Genomic DNA, 18,490 nt, shown 5'->3' with positions numbered 1-18,490 from the left:
AGATTTAGGTTAGGTTTGGGTAGGGTTTGCTAGGTTAGGTGATGAATGATAACAGATTTTCATAGGCAAATTCCTAATATTCAAAAGTAAAAGTCTAACAGAAATGAAATATAATATTGTTTGAATTAATGTACATGAATATGATGTTTAAATTCCCATTTATTATAAACTACACGGTGACTCAAAAGTCCAGTTCCATAGCCAACTCCCTTATTAGTGCACACAGCGAAAAATGAAAAGAGGGGAAAAGTTGGTGGAAGTAGGTGAGTTTCAATATAAAGTAGAGTTGCAAAAAAGCCGGCTTTCTTAAATGAATTTTTTTTTTTTTTTTTTCGATAAAAAGCTATTGCATAGTGGTTCACATTCAATTTTAACCCCAGCTTACCGAGGTAACGAGGGGACATCCAGGTTCACCACATGTATATTTTTTAGATTTTTCAACTGTTTGAAAATAAATCACATTGTTCTCTAGGACGTTCCCCATATTTCTATACTACTTTTGCTCATAAAAACATAAATGTAATGTAAATAGGAGGCAAAATGCACTTGGTGCATCTTTGAATGCATCTCATTCGAGACACTCATGCCAGTGACAGTGTACAATTGGTTGGTAATGATGGTAATTATTATATTTAATAAACAATTGTATTTCTACAAACAAAAAGCATTAATCATAAAGTTATTATGGATTTTGTGACTTTTAGTGAATGATAAAATAAATACATGTGAGACAGTCATGCAATAATTGGTTATTATTTTTTATTAAAGATGCAGTGGAACTTTGAAAACTCGAACTTGAGGGGAAAAAGAAAAAATTCGAGGTATCAAGGATTTTGACTTACCAAGGTTCGAGTTATTGAGGGTCAAAATCGCTGACTTCGAGTTATAGAGGTCTAAAGCACATTAACAATGATGGTTACATGCACGGCAGGGTGGGGGAGTTCAAGTCCCAACACCATAGTTGATGACCTGACATTGTACATACGCACCCTACACTTCCGACTTACTGAGGTCCGTGTGACTAAAACTTCGAGTTATAAAGGTGATTAGAATTTAACTTCGACTCATAGAGGTTTTTCATACTCTACCTTTGAGTTATTGAACTCAAATAGCATCCCATAAACTGTACAAAAATTTATCTTATCAAGGTTTTATTCGAGTTGTTGAGGTAAAATTAGTATTGAGTGTCATGGACAATTCAAGGGGATTACAAAAAGTTCGACTTATCAAGAAATTAGAGATATTGAGGTTCAAATTATCAAGGTTCCACTTTAGTAATTTTTGTAATTATTATAATTAATAAATAACTGCACATATATAATCAGCAAAGGAATCAGTGATTCAATAACAAAATTATTTCTTGAATATTAGTGATCAAAAAATAAAGTGTGGGTCTGTGAGTCGCCCCCTGGTATGTAAGTTTCTTGTACAGCACGGGTAAGCTAGGGGTAAAACTAAACGTGTAGTCCTGATGAGCACATCTGACCATGCAATGGACTTAAAACAACCTTTTACATATTTGTGTTTCAATTTAAATGTTGATGTTTACTCAGTGGCGTACATGCAAGAGAATGTCTTGCTTTATACTGAAGGAGACTGTGTCACTCGTCATCTGTAACTTCAGTCTGCTTTTTTGAAAACACTGTTTATATCTAGCTATGAATTTCATATTGTAAATTGTATTTTATATTCAGAAATTAGTGTCTATTTTACAATAGGGAGATAAATGGAAAACCATAGAACAGGGAAAATACTGCAAACTCATGTATTTTCATTGATTTGAGACACTTTTGTGCCAGTTTTTTCCGACCACATCCAACTATACTCTAAAGTCCTCGAATTTCAACGTAGCATGCACGATTCAGGATGTACACTGGCACGAAAGAAATTAGAACTGATTATAAATCCAGAAAGTCTTAATTATCAGTAAGAATATGTAAAAGTACCTCACGCAAACATCACGGTTTCCTCATCAACAAGGCATTCCACAGAGTATTGCCATATTTACTTGTTGCTGGCTCTCCACATGAGGTTCGAAGAGGTGTCATGCTTGAGACCCTCCCAACTACAAAAGCATTTAGGAATGTTTATGCCAACTGGAAATTACAAAATAGCTCACCACACGGTAAATGGACCAATTCAGAAAGCCCCTTCACACCTCACACATGAGACACAAATGGCAGCAGCAGTCTGTAAGTAAGACTACACTAAACAAATGGCTGGTGGCAAGAAAAGTATTATGTAGTATACAGAAATGAAAATCTATTCTCAAGAAAACATACAAGAAGTAATCGCTATAGCTCCAAAGCATGTGTCAAGACATAAATAGAAATCGAACCATGTAAAAAATGCATGCGTAGATTGATGAAATTGCAATTAAACAAAGGGAACTTAACAGGAAGTTGCAATTCTTTTTCTGGGAGGGGCACAGAAAATGATAAAAGATAATATGATAAGATGTAACCATGAAAATATCATGTGCAGATGCTTCAACATAGTACAAACAGCTTATACTGGGTGATTTTTTTAACCTGAATCATTTGAATATCTTGAAAAAAAAATCATGCTAAAAAAAATGTTCCAAAAAAAAAAGTTGATAGTTTGGAGGGGGAAGTTTAGTGGTGCAACAAAAGAACACCCCTCCCCTCTTGTAGGTGAGGTGGGGGGCAACTTTGAAATTTCAAATAGAAACACCTATTTTTTATTACAGATTCGGATTTTACGGAAAAAAATACATAAGTTTTGTCTGAAATATTATTTTCGATTCGTGATAGATGGCGCTATAATCGACAAATTTTCATTTCTTGAATGTTTACACTTTAAAACCAATGTATTTCATTTCACAATTCATTTAAATTCAAAAAATAAAACATTCTCGTGCATGAACTTTGTAATAATTCTTGACAAATCTTTTGAGATTTTATTAAGCTGGTAATTCGTCTATTTACAACATTTAAAAGTTAGATTCGATATTTGTTTAATTTTTTTTATTGTTGTGTCAAAGATGCTTAACAAAGCTACAACAGAAAAAAAAATTTAAAAAAATAAAACAATGTCAAGAAACAGTTCCTTTTTAGATTCTTCCTGTTAAATCATTGTTCATTTTTCATTGTTTTTTAGATCACAAGAATGTTCCGAGCGATTAATTTGACTAAGCTGTTGATACTTTTCAATATCAATGGATGTATTAACTGTAAAAAAAAAATGGAAATGGTTCTCGTGTATGGAGAATCTGGCAGGAATCTCCGTCAAGCTGTCGTTGTTTATGCTCAGCGTTTTCCAGACAGGGTGCGTTCTTTCCCTTCGTTTCAACGTACAGTCAATCAATTTACTACTGAAGGAAGTGTTAAACCTCAACAAAGGACCCGTTGAAGAACAGTTACTAGAGAAGAAAATTAAATTAATGTGTTAGCTGCTGTGGTCCATGATCCTCATGTCAGCTTGCGAGAAGTAGCTCGAAATTCCGGATTGTCCCAGAGCAGTGTTTTGAAGATTTTACAGCATCATAAATATCATCCATATCATGTGTCATTGCATCAAGAACTTCATGGAGATGATTTTCAAAATCGAGTGACATTTTGTCAGTGGGCACGTGAACAAATACAAATAAACCCAAATTTCTTTTGTCTCGTATTGTTCTCTGATGAGTCATCTTTTACAAACCACGGAACGGTCAATCGGCATAATATGCATTACTGGAGTGTCGAAAATCCGCACTGGCTGCGCCAAGCTGAGCATCAGCGTTCTAAGTGAAAGCGAACGGATCTGTTTTCGGTAGTCTCCAGAGTGCACTGAAGCGGAACAAGATGGGAAATTCCGTAGGGCAGTGGCGGCAGGCGATCGGCCTCTTTCACGCAGCTTGGTGCCCAAACATCCGAACGGAAAAGGGAAGTGTTTTTCCGAAAACTGTGTACCATGCTTATGGAGTGGTTCTGCTATCATTGCTCATTATAGGCGGCATCGAGCAAAATCCAGGCCCCCGTAACAATGTTGATTTCTCAAGCGAAATTATGGAACTGAAGCAAGTTATGCTTCAAGTGAAAAGTTCGAACGATGTTATTATGTGTGAGGTGAAGCAGCTGACCGTCACTGTGAACAAACTCGTTGGAAGGATTGACGTGATTGAGGCCGAGACAAGCAAGATTAAGTGTGACATCGGCGAGCTTCAATCGTATGTTCGTACTCTGAAGGATCATCTGGACGATCTCGAAAACCGATCGAGGAGACAAAACCTTGTTTTCCACGGCATGCATGAAAAATGAACGAGACATGGGATGAATCGGCTAGCGCAGTGCGACAATTAGTCGAAGAAATACCTCACCTTTCCCTACCAACGGACACAATCCAGAGGGCTCATTGTACCGGAAGCACGCGGTCCGGAAAACCTCGTCCCATTGTGTGCAAATTCCTCCGCAATACGGAGAAACAGAAAATTCTTCGAAATTGCAGCAAATTGAAAGGCTCAAATATTTACATCGAGCAAGACTATTCATTTTCTGTTAGGCAACAATGACGGAGACTTAAAAAGCATCTCTTCGAAGCCAGGCAGCAAGGGTGTAGAGCTCATCTGCAATATAAATATCTCAACGTCGACGGCAGAAAATATACAATTTGGGACTTGGAAGACAACCATGGCAACTTTCAAGAATGCATCGAGACCCCGAGAACCTTCAGCTGCGTCCAGTTCCCAGAAACAGGCTTTCCCTCCAACCCCCAACAATGGAAATGTGACGTCTCAGGGAGCGCAAGTGACAACGACCGCATTCCAGCCATCTTCATGCCGTGATCCGTTTCCCCCCTCCACTTCCAACGGGACAAGGAAAGAAGAGAACAACCGGATATCTCAAATAGGTCACCAGTTTCCCCCTCCCTCTACTCAGCAATATCCCAAGCGCCAGGGAAGCAACCAAGGAACGAGAGGCTGAGGTGAGGCCAGATGTAGAAAAGTAAGTGGTAATGGACATGTGACCAGCAATTATGTCAGTAAAGGAACTGCAAGTGTAAGTGTTTCCTACAAAATGTAAGGGGCTTAAGAACTAAACTCAAAACATTCTACCTGAGTGTATTAAATAACGATTTTGATGTAATCATGGCTACGGAAACATGGTTAAATCCATCGTTCAGTGACAGCGAAGTAATTGATGATAGATATATTTTGTTTCGGTCGGATCACGATGCATAATCTTCTGACAAAGGCTTGGGGGGAGGGGTACTTCTGGCTGTAAACAGGGCATTTCGAGCTATCGAAATTTAAACTCCGGTAATTGACCCTCTGATAAATTACATGTTAGTAAAAATTAGCGAAATAAATATGCATATTTGTGTAGCCTATTTCCCCCCAAATACGAATCGATCTGTATACAGTTCCTTCTATCAAACGTTAGAATCACTTTATGAGCAGGGATCTTCCCTTATTATTGCAGGGGATTTTAATTTCTCTCAGATAAAGGGTGCGGATCACAATCTCTTATTTTCAAATGTAGCTTGCGTAGAATTGAGTCATTTCATGTCACTCCACCTACTAAGCAGCTTCAATGACATAAAAAATGATAACGAATGAACGCTAGATTTGATTTTAAGTAATGTTAATAACATAACAGTCACAAGGGAATCCGATCCTCTCGTACCAGAAGACACCCAGCTTTAAATATTGACATTTCCATGACTAAATTTAAATCTATCACGAAAAATTCAATTCAAGCAGAATATAACTATAACTTTAGGAACGCAGATTTTTTAAAAATGTACAATCTTATGAGAGCTGTAAATTGGAATGATCTGAAGAAATACACTAATATTAATGCCGCTATTGATAAGTTCTATGAAATGATGTATGGCATATTTAACAAATGCGCACCTTCAAAGAAAACTCAACCGAAGAAATTTTCGAGCTGGTTCTCACGGGAAATTATAAAGAATATCAGGAAAAAAGCATATCATAGGCAAAAATGGAAAAATAACGCTCCCCATGCTGAACATTATGAGAAATTTAAAGAACTTTGGAATATTGTTAAACGAGGGATTCAAAAAGCATATACGCATTATATTTCAAGAACAGAGTATAACATGCTTCATACCCCTAATCTCATCTTCAGCTTTGCCAAAAATATGAAAAAACAAAAAAGAGCAGAACCTTTTCAATATCAAGGTAAAGTACTTTCTGACACTCTAGAAGTAACAACAGCGTTTGCTAAATATTTTCAATCGGTGTACCGGCAGGATGATGGAAAAAATAAGACTTTGAATATTCAATCTTACAGTGAAATCGATAAACTAAACCTATCAGATATTAGTCTTAAAGAAATCGAAGATGCCATTAAAAATCTTAAACCAAAAAATCTATTGGTTCCGATAAAATTCCACCTTACATACTTAAAGGATGCGGTGAGATACTCAAATACCCCCTGCACACGCTGTTCAATCTTGTACTTTCCACCTCAACATTTCCAGATATTTGGAAATTAGCAAAAATTACCCCGATACCAAAAACAAATAAGCAAAATGATGTAGAGAATTACAGGCCGATAGCAGTCCTGGCAGCACCTGCCAAGCTCTTAGAGCAAATTCTTTACAAGCACATTTCTCCTTATCAATATGGTTTCTTAGCGGAGCTCAAGTAGATGTAATATATACAAAGTTTTTGAAAGCGTTTGATACCGTAAACCACAGAATCTTAATAGAAAAACTGAAATCATACAATCTATCGAATCCGATGTTACAATTGTGTCAATCCTACTTAAAAAACCGCAAACAGTACGTCACGTTTGAGGGAAATACTTCTGATGAATTTGAAGCTACATCCGGAGTTCCCCAAGGCTCTAACCTTGGTCCCTTATTCTTTCTCATGTACATAAATGATCTTCACGAATCAATCGGGTAAACTACTTTTTGCGGACGATTTAAAAATATACAAAAGAATTTGCAGTTACAGTGACTGTACCAAGTTACAAGCGGACATAAACAGTCTTGTGGAATGATGTGAAAGCAACAAACTAATCTTAAATAGCGAAAAATGTTACCAAATGTCATATACTCTAAACACTACATCAATAAAATACGACTATTGCATAAATAAACAAAAATTAAAACGGGTAGAAACAATCAAAGATCTAGGAGTTCTGTTTGATTCTAAACTTACAAAGAGTTCAATAATGTCGGAAGCTTAATGATGGTTTATAATGCTTACGTTCGAGTAAAAATTGAATACGCAAGCATAGTGTGGCACCCTCAAACCCAACAAGATATAAACAAAATAGAACAAATTCAAAGTAAATTCTTAAGACACTTAAAGTACAAACTAGATGGTAGATACCCTCAAATGGAATCCCGTGAGAACCTTCTCAGATATTTTAACCTAACAACTCTCAACAACAGACGCATCATGCATCAGCTCATTTTCCTCCACAAAACTTTAAATAATCTCATTGAAGCTCCTTTCGCCCTGTCACAGCTCGACTTCTACATCCCCTCAAGCAAATTACGACCAAGAAGGCAACTCTTCCGCCTCCGTCGTAATAGAACCAACGCTCTGACAATATCCAACACTTAATGATACCATCAAAAGTGAAAACAGTGTGGACTTGTTTTGCCCAACCGCAATTTTGAAAAGGAATATACTAAAATTACATAAATTACGATAGAACCTAAGACTTATATGTTTGTTAAATGTTTTCTGTCTATATACTACATTCATCTGTGCAATATTTCAATAATGTTATCACAAAATTATTGTATAATGAACACCATTAATTGGTAATATACCTGTTGCGTTTAATTTCTGAAATAAATAAATAAAATGGACTGTAAACGTGTGGTGTGGAATTATTGATGACAAACTCATCAGTCCCTACTTCATTGATGGAAATTTGAATGGTCAACAGTACCGCGACATTCTTCAAAATGAACTGACAATATTACTTGAAGATCTTAACCTGGAACTGAGACAGAACATGTGGTTTCAGCAGGATGGATGTCCAGCGCACTATTCGAGAGCAGCACGTGAAGTACTCACCGTGACTTCAATGGCCGAAGGATCGGCAGAGCTGGTCCTATAAATTGGCCTGCCAAATCACCAGATCTTACTTCACCAGATTTCTTTTTGTGGGGCTACCTAAAAGATAAAGTGTATCGAGAATTGCCAACTACTCGTGAAAATATGATAGAGCGAATCCAAAACGCTTGTGCCATAATCGAACCAGAAGTACTATTGAGTTGTGTACATTCATTCGAAGTGCCAATAATAAATGTATTGAAGTTGAAGGTCACCATTTTGAACACTTAATGTAATTGAGAAGTGAATGTAGTTTACTAGCCATCGAGATATCTAGAGCTAAGCATTGTTGAGTAATTTTGTATTTTCAAAATAAATTTATTTGTTTTACAACAATTTCAAGTCCTGGAACAAAAATGTTTTATTTTTTGAATTTAAATGAATTGCAAAATGAAATACATTGGTTTTAAAGTGTAAACATTCAAGAAATGAAAATTTGTCGATTATAGCGCCATCTATCATGAATCGAAAAAAATGTTTCAGACAAAACTTATGTATTTTTTCCCGTAAAATCCAAATCTGTAATAAAAAATAGGGGTTTCTATTTGAAATTTCAAAGCTGGCCCCCAGTGTTCTTTTGTTGCACCACTAAACTTCCCCCTCCAAACTATCAACTTTTTTTTTGGAACATTTTTTGTAGGATGATTTTTTTTTGCAAGATATTCAAATGATTCAGGTTAAAAAAATCACCCAGTATACATTGTCAAATGTTCTACCTCCAAATTGTAAACAAATGGATATATTTTGGCTGTGGTCTACATACAACCATTATTGTTATATTGAGAGTCTTCTTGGTCCATGTACAGAATTTGGAAGCAGCCAGGAGAATGCAAATGCCAAGAGACAATAAAACCTGACGAATTTACTCATCCAACAACAAGCACCATCCGAGTATGAAATAAAACACTTGCATTCTAACCTTAGTCACTTTTGGGAGCTGCTTAGCAACAGTCTTTGGTTCTTACTTTTGTTGTTAACAGACAAACATTTTGAATAATAATGGTTAAAAAGTAGTTGAATGATTTTCCAAAATATGAATTTATATATATAAAATTTAGATCATTTTAGTTTAGTTCTTCGTCTGAGGAAGACCCTGATACAGGGTCGAAACGTTACGTGTTAAGTGTTTTATCTTAATAAACTGCCTTGGTCAGCAACGTATTGGTTTTAATAAAATTTATTTTACTTTGCTACCAAATGACAAATTTATAATGAAATTGTTTCATCTCCATCTCATTTCTAGAATGCAGTGTTCTTTCTATGGCACCCTCAAATCAAAGCTAGTGTGTGCAATTGTTCTATCTGAAATTTCAATAACCTAACAAAACAATTTCTTCTATTTCGAGAGACTTCAATATATGTATCAGCCTTTGCAATGATACAAACTTTCACTGCAAGGTTCAATAAATATATCATGTGAAATTTTAAAGAGGGCTCCTGAAAAAATGAAAAATTGGGCATAGAGTTGAGTTGCTGTTTAAGTCCACTTTATGCACAGATATGCTAATTGGGATTGAACCTACAGTTAAAGTGGAATCCGAACCACTATGTGCCTCCACACAGTATCAAAACCAGGATGTCTTGAATTCAAGGTGAGCATTAGCAGATTTTTGTGAAATACGTTATATGTGTTACCCATGATTACAGAAAGGAATAACAATAATTTATTTAGTATTAGCTCATAACTTACAAGCCCCTGATTCAATTTCTGGTGTCTAGTAAATATAGTCCCGATTAATAGATATGTGCTTTACTTTTTATTATTCTTCTACTATCTGGAAAAGTATTGCTCAAACACTTTTGATCCTTGTAATATAATGCTATCAATACTTTTTATAATACTTAGTCATCCAATTTAGGAGCAGCATCAGTCCTCGTGCCCCTCCTGCTAAATGCGCCAATTGGCATTTGTGTTTCTAATGTGAAAAGTAGAAAAATGTAATGAAAAGTTGGTATAATATTTCCATGCTGTTGCTGCTATCAAAAAAGCTGAAAAAAATGCTACTACGCTACTTCTCGTGAAGAGCACAACATATGTGTAATGTGTGTAACGTAGGCATGCACAGTCAAGAAGAAAAACACCAATTATATATATTTAAGAATGCATTTTAAATGTTCTTGACTATAAACAGTGTGCATATTACTGAACGAAGAAATCTACACCGAATAACATACAAGCTTGGTGTTGGTTTGCCGATGGAATTTACGGAATGGATATCTACATGTAGTGATAATAAATGTGAGAGTGATTTTATAATAAAGTACAATTCCCTGATGTCGTTCATATTTTGCATACTCAATAATTTACGGCTCCTAATCATGACTCTGCAGTTAAAATTTGGCGCTCACGTGTGGAACTTGCAAAATAATCGGGTCCATGACCGACAATGTACAATTGCTAATTATTTACCGCAAGATTTTGCGTTTCGAATACTTAAAGAACGAAATATATATTCCTGATATTACTACGACCCCAAATTTTAACTATGTTTGCCTAACCTAACCTTGCCGTGCATGGTTTGTGGAGCTATCCATGAATAGTTTGTGGGGTTACCCATGCATCGTTAGAGGAAATTAATGCTAATTGCAACCAGGCACCTTAAAAAATGTCAGTTTTGTAGCACTTGAGAGACAAATTTCAACCACAGAATTTCGAATCGACCCTTCTTAATAGAAATATGTTTGATACATCGTTGGAAAGGGTATGAATCTATGATTCCAGAAATGTAAACATTAAGGTGAGGAAGCAATTGGAAGTGGGAAAAAAGTAGTATTAATTGGCCCCCGATTCCGGGCTCCGACCGTGGGGTAATTGACCTACCGCCCCCTACCCCTACCATGGCCCTGCCTCCGCTCCACTACGTTCCAGCTACCTGCCTTTTTCTATAGAGTCTCCTTGAATGAAAACATGAAAAAATACGATTTAAAAAAGTTGAATCCTAGTGGAAATACGCTTATATATTCCCGTTGAAAACCAAAGTTCGACCTGGAAATACTGTGTGTTTAGAACATGGATTAGGTTCAAGGAAACCAGCTATGGCAAGTAATGTAGTAGTATTTCTTTTATTATGTCATAGAAATGTAACTTCAAATTGAGAAATGCACAGTGGCAATTCGAAGTGTTAAATACGTACAATTAGGGCACAATCAGTGCTCGAAAAATTTTCTTCAAAACTAGGTGCCAGCTCTGAAAATCAGGCACCAGGAAACTACCTAATACTAGCAATTGTGCGTACTACAGTGTGTTTCAAAACTTTCAGAACCCAAACTTTGAAAATGTATATCATGAAAACCGTAAGACGTATTTACACCAGGTTTTCTACACTAAACTAATCATGTACGCTATCACTGGGATAATAAATTTATGTTAGCATGTATCCAAATAAAAGAAATTACATTATTTTAATAAATATTGTTAATTTGCTGAAAACATCTGAGAATTGATTTTCAACAATATATACCAACGTAGAAATTTTCAGCGAAAAATGCAGGGTCGACCAGGACTCGAACACGGGTCTCTGATATACTGTGCCATTGCTCTAACCACTGAGCTACTGAGCCGGCTTGGCCTGATTTTTGCTGTCGCTGTTTTACCTGAGTGGAATCTTCTCTGCCAGTGCTACTGCAATGGGATCTATTGCCTTTGAAATACAGGAGACTTCGACGTTGCCTGGTTCCTCCCAGCGTAGAGATGTTAATTATTGGAGATCAGGCACACACAGGAAATGTACTACGTAGAAATTTTCAGCGAAAAATGCATTAACATCTCTACGCTGGGAGGAACCAGGCAATGTCGAAGTCTACTGTGTTTCAAAGGCCACAGAACATGTTGTGGTAGCACTGGCAGAGACGATTCCACACAGGTAAAACTGCGACAACGAGAAATCAGGCGAGGCCAGGCCAGCTCAGTAGCTCAGATTGATTGATTTGGTGTTTTAAGTCCACTTTATGCACAGTAAGGCTAATCGGGACTGGACCTACAGTTTAAAGTGGGATCCGAACCACTTGTGCCTCCACCAGGTATCGAATCCGGGACCCCTTGATTGCAAACTCAGTGGTTAGAGAAATCGTACGGTATGCCAAAGACCTAGGTTCGAGTCTTGGTCGAGCCTGCATTTTTCGCTGAACATTTGTACGTAGTACATCTCCTGTGTGTGCCTTATCTTCAATAATAATACCAAACTCTTAACAATTTGTGGGCTCATTTGTTGGTGTTGGACAAGTCGTAAAACAAGTGCTTTGTGAGGTACAGCAGAAGCAGGGAATTTTTCTTGGAAAACCTCTTGCACATGAGTGTAAGAATGACTAGTAAAATACTCTTCAGAAATGCACACGCGCTGCTCCAAAGAATACACCATGCTGAATCAATTAACAGAACAGGCATAGTAGCATCGAAAGTGAGCGAAGAGAATTCAATGTAACCAGAGGCAGACTAGTATTCTCTCAAGAGTCCAATTTTGGCACAAAATCTTGGTTGATGATTTTTCACCACTGTATAGCCAATATTTAGGCACATGTGCCGTGGGTCTGTTGACAATATTTCGACCTGCTAGCATTGCCATACATGTTCCAAAAATGGCACCTTTTCACTCAACCCATAAAATCGCCAATAAAAAATCCATCAAATGTTGCACATGACCAATATTGGTCGCAAATGACAGATTGACATAGCATCAGACATCTATCTTCGATAATTTCTTATGCAATTTTCTCATTCAAAAGTGCATTTCTGGAAAATTTTTAATGCTGCCTTCGGCCAGTTATTAATTTATCTAATATTCTGTATGGAGAAAACTGATAATTTTAAGCATTGAAAAATATCTCAATGGATGAAACTTTATAATGCAGAAAACCTGGTGTAAATATGTCTTAAGGTTTTCATGATATACATTTTCTAAGTTTGGGTTGTGCTACATTTGCAACACTCTGTATATGAAGCTGAGAATCACGATATTCAAAACATCGCTAAATCATTCGAGAAAAAAGGAAATGGGGTGTTGGGGGACAAAGAGTAAGAAATTATTACTGACTCTCTTGAATGTTCACAATGTTGATTTAAAAAAAAATCATATGCTAATTTACGCTGTTCTATAATTTGACTTAGAATCATCAAAATTTCGTACATATTACAGCATAAGATCACAGTCGCCCTGGAGTCCTGGCGACCGATTGCGCACAATTTTTTTTTTTTCACTTTCAAACGGTAAAACACAAGGGTTGATTGTGCAGTCTAGCCATTAAGAGGTCTAAATTAGTGAGTATGCGAAACATGAAAGAAATCGGGGAATTGTCCAGAATTGTAAATCATACCTAAACTTGTAATTAATTAGCTGAACTGCAAGTAAAAGTCTAATGGTTTTTGCAAGCTTAATAAGAGGAAATTTGTCTTAAATCCACTCTTGTGCACATATGATCTAATTAAGACCGTACCTACAGTTTAACCCTGGAACCCTAACAGAGGTTATCAAGAACCCCAACGAGAAAATAAACTCCCTGTAATTTCAGCATTATTAGGTTGGCAACATTGAACCGTTGTGTATTATTTTTTTCCTAACCATCTTTGGCCTTCAATAATCTCTAAGAGATCACTCAACCCCTGTGACGAGTCTTCTAATCCAGGGAAAGAACTGTAAATGTGTTTGGTAGACAAAAAAACTAAAACAAGGTGTGTAAACTGAGGTACCCCAGTTTGCAGAGGACATCGTCATGACATTTGTGAAAAATGCTTACACTCTGGGTAACAGTTCGTTATATCGGAGACACGTTTCTTCATTTTTACAGAAGAAACTACTTACGGAAATGAGTTTCTCTAAGGTTTCCAACATTCGTCGAGGTATTTTCTTTCATCGTGGAATCTATTTGACCGGGAAATCATGTATTTTTCAAGAGAAATATCTCACCAACGCACAAGTGCCATTTCTTTCGTTACGTGAACCGGATGCTGCATACGTTTGATGACGTAACCCCCTGTCAGTGATTCCAACCCTCTTCTTTTTACTATGCTTGCCTAACCTAACCTTATCGGAAATGGTTCGTGGGGCTATCCGTCGTCTAGTCATGCATAATGTACAATTTGCACACATGACGAACACGATAGTACGTATTTTCCGATGCAATAACTACAACGGTAGTCAACCTCTGCCCACCATATTGTGTGTTACGGAAGCGAAGAAAGTAATAACAAAAACTACTCTCTGTGTGAAAAATTGTGTTTGTTTTCGTGTAAAAAGCATAATGGTACCTTGAACTAAGTTCCGCAATACACAATTGATAAGTACGAACCATGCGAAACACAAAATATCCTATTTTAATGTGTATCTGTTACCTACTCACTGTATACTGGATTTTCATTATGTTATGTTATATTACGTTATACATGTAATTTCTTCTATCATTGTGTTGGTCATTACTGGTTGTACCCTCGCTTAAGGCAATGGAGCAGTTGAACTTGTTAAAACACTCAACACTTCATTGTATTATGATGTGTTTTCCCCTATTGGGTAAAATTTTTGTATCCACAAAACGTATTTCTTCAATTTTACAGGAGAAAGTACTTACCGAACTGACTTTCCGTACACTTTTGAAAAGTCGTTGAAGTGTTTTTTCCTATCAGTTAATTTATTTCGCCGTTAAATCATGTATTTTTGAAGATTAATGTCTCTCCAATGCACGAAAGCTGTTGCTTCTATGTCCTTCCACAACGTGAATCAAATGTTGCGGGCATTCGATGATGTAACCCCCGGTCAGTGTTTCCAAACACACCGTTGTTTTCCAAGAACATGACAATTTTAACTATGTTTGCCTAACCTAACCAAACATGCATGGTTCGTGGGGCTATATATGAATGGTTCATGGGGCTATCCATGAATGGTTTGTGGGGCTACTTATGAATGGTTTGTGGGGCTATCCCTGGATGGTTCATGGAGTTTTCGAACCTGGAAAAAAATACAAAATAAGTAACACGATAGTAGGTATTTTTCGATGAAGAAGGTTGCAACACTGCATAACCACTGATCATGGACAACGCTAGTGAAGATTTCTCCGCCATATTGCATGTAACGCAAGCGAAAACGAACAAACAAGAATTACTCGATATGTCGAAAATTGAGATTATTTGCTTGAAAAAACGAAATGGCACCTTCAAGAATCCTTAGGAATGCAGAATACGTAAGTACCAATGTGAAAAAGAAGAAAAAGGAATTTCAGATGTTTGGCGGATACTGAAATTTTAATCCTTATTGCATTCGCGTATTACTACTATTTTATTAGTCATAAAAAGGCTTATCAAGTGCAGAAGCCATTTTGTGTATATTTGAAGCAATCCTGCTAAAAAATGAAGTAGCCATAAGTGGATATTTAGGTGGGGTTACAGGCAACCCAGGGTAGTGTTAAAGGGTGCTAATTTCGTGTTAGGGTTCCAGTGTTAAAGTGGGATCCGAACAAATGTCTCTACCAGTTATCGAACACCACTGCTACATCGGGGAGGACAGCTAGTTTCTAATCGGAAAGAAGTATCGCACAACACTGCAAGTAATTTTGAAACCTGCTGAAAGTAATTAGTGCTGTTTGGAGTTCCGGAAAGTGACTGGCAACAGTAAGTATGGTATAGTGAAAACACATTTCTTCAAATTTACAGGAGAAACAGAGTTTCTGTAGACTTTTGGAAGCTCGTGGAAGTGTTTATCCCTTCGTTCAACTTATTCGGCCAGTAAATCATGTATTTTTAGACATAAATGTATCTCCGATGCACGACAGCTCTTGCCACCATTACTGTCGACGGGTCGGGTACCCTATTCTACACCCCCGAATTTTGAATTTTTTTTTCTTTCATTATGAACATTATTTGATCCTATTTGTGAATAACAAAAAATTGGAGCGCGGAAAGAAGTATTTACGACTGTACAGCCGTTTAAAGTTGAAATTTTGTCGTTTGAAATGGTTCGCAATTATTTCCAATTTCTAGATCGTGATACTAACACGACACCAAATTTTAACTATCGATCTCAACCTAACTGAACTAACCTATCCACGCGCCAATGGTTCGTGGGGCTAGCGCCAATGGTTCGTGGGGCTAGCGTCAATGGTTCGTGGGGCTAGCGCCAATGGTTTGTGGGGCTAGCGCCAATGGTTCGTGGGCCTAGCGCCAATGGTTCGTGGGGCTAGCGTCAATGGTTCGTAGGGCTAATGTCAATGGTTCGTGGGACAAATCAATTCCAATGTCTAAAGTCGCACAAAACAATTGCAATGTCTCAAATATCCAATCCGCCAATAAATTACATAAATAATATATTGAAATTGCAAATTATCCCATTGCACAAGTCATTCATAACAAGAAAAAATTGCAAATTATCCCATTGCACAAGTCAAAGATAAGAAGAAAAAGAAAATGTTCAGACGTGCACCTGTGACATGAATCTAAGATGCGCCATGATCAAATCCCTGCAAAACCGTTTCGACGTTACATAAGGAATCTAAATATTGAAAAACGTAAGTTTCCTAGCACGTAGATCTAAAAAAATTACTTTCCGCGTTATTTAAAAACATCGTTTCTTATGAAGAACTAATTTTCGTAACGAGAACATTTGAAATGTGCGAAAAATCGAGGGTGTATAAAAGGGTACCCGAGCCCTGTCGACTACATAAATCAAATGTTCCGTGTGTTCGATTATGTAACCCCTGTTAGTGTAGAAACCACGAGGTAGTTTTACAAGATGACGTGTGAAGGTTGCATTGTGAAATTTTTTTTTTTTTCAATTTAATTTTCTGTTTGCCTAACCTAACCTTCCGTGAATGGTTTGTGGATCAATTTTCGCTTAAAAACCTTCTGTGAATAGTTTGTGCGGCATTTTTCGGTTAATAAGTTTGGAAACACTGCATATTAGCTGACAATAGACAACGTGAGTCAAGATTTGCTCGCCATATTGTGTAACAAAAGCGAATTAGCAACGAACAATAAACACTTGTACTGTGAAAAAATACGCTTTTTTCAGTGTAAACAGCAAAATCCCACGTTCAAAAATGTTCCGCTATGCATAACAGGTAAGTACAAATATAAATAATTAGAAAATAATCGAGTGAAATGTGTTTTCACTATACCATACTATTACCGAATTCCGGAAAGTGCTTTCTATTTTCCCACGCCGATAAAAAAATATATACAAATTACCTTACGGCCGAATACCCGCGACAGATCACATGGCCTTCCCGAATAAGTTTAGTTTACTGTATGAGTTTACTGCACAAATTGTTTTCGATATGTTTATATGCGTAATTTAAACACAGACTACTGCAGTATTTACAACGAACACCACGCCATAGACATCACGCTTTCCAGAACCCACCGGTGGACGCGCTGGTGCACTGCTGATGCTCGTTTCGGCTCGCGAATAGTGATGGGTCGTTCGTGAACGAGTCGTTCAAAAGTAACGACTCTCTCTTGTGAGCGGTGAACGACTCGTTCACCAGAATTGAACGACACGTTCAAAGAGTCGTATGTGTGCCACGACTCCTCCGCCCGCCAAGCAACTATTATTCCATTATTCCCTCTCCTTTCCACGAATTTTGCGAGGAAGGCGCATGCGCAAGTGTATACTCGCCTGGCGGCCGGAATTTTTTAAAGAAAGCAAGTCGATTCTGCGGGCAGCAAATGGGGACTGGAGAGGAGAGGGAGGGGGGTGTCCTCTCTGTTCCTTTTCCCTACCCCTAGTTGAGTAAAGCTGGCTGAAACGTGCCGTGTACGATGAGAGGGGAAGGAGCATGCTCGCGAGTCGACTCTTTCCTTCGTTCAAAGAGTCGTGGCACACTTTAGCGACTCTTTGAACGAAGGAAAGAGTCGACTCGCGAGCTCGCGACACGCGAGTGTTGTTTGCAGAGAGAGAGAGCGCGCAACCTCAGCCCATGACGGGCAGCGAAGAACAGCCAACAAATTTGTCCTGTAGTTTCAAGTTCGGCCAAACCATTAGCGCTAAAATTACAAGAAATTAAATGTTAGTAAAAAATATTATGGGAGTCTTGTAAAGATTTTGGGAAGGTGTTAGGCACAGACCTCTTGATTACAATATTCCCATTAGCCTATTTTGAGTTGTTATTGTTTAAGTCCACTTTATGTGCAGATAGGATAGTCGGGACTGGACCTACAGTTTAAAGTGGGATCCGAACCTCCACTTTGTATTGAACACGGTACCCCTTGATTACCGGCGACGTTATAACTACGCCATCGGGGAGACCCGATTAGCCTATTGGAGCATAAAAGTGGACTTACAACAATTTTTGCCAAGCAAACCATTTTAATACATGACAGCGTTAACCACTATTCTATTAAAGTGAATCAGAAAAGGGAGGCAGTAATTTATAATTTACAACACAAAATACTTAGTGTGGAAAGCGATTGTTACTTTTAATTATTTTCTAAAGCGCCGGCCTCCATGGTGGAGTGGTTAG

General features: G+C 37.5%; 1 protein-coding gene across 2 annotated transcripts in view; it reads right to left on the bottom strand.

The window, feature by feature from the left end:
• Positions 1-17,307, bottom strand: part of LOC145987877 (uncharacterized) — a 366,758-nt gene extending 349,451 nt beyond the window's left edge. For both annotated transcript variants that reach the window (XM_083122663.1, XM_083122656.1), the window contains exon 1: positions 17,217-17,307. The gene's annotated coding sequence lies outside the window, so the exon portion shown is untranslated. The remainder of the gene's footprint in view (positions 1-17,216) is intronic.
• Positions 17,308-18,490: the final 1,183 nt, after the last annotated feature.

Source organism: Lepisma saccharinum, chromosome 5 (assembly GCF_977018435.1).
Source record: "Lepisma saccharinum chromosome 5, izLepSacc3.1, whole genome shotgun sequence".
NCBI lineage: Eukaryota > Metazoa > Arthropoda > Insecta > Zygentoma > Lepismatidae > Lepisma > Lepisma saccharinum.
Note: the sequence above shows the minus strand (reverse complement) of the source record. Positions and strands in the feature narration are given on the sequence as shown.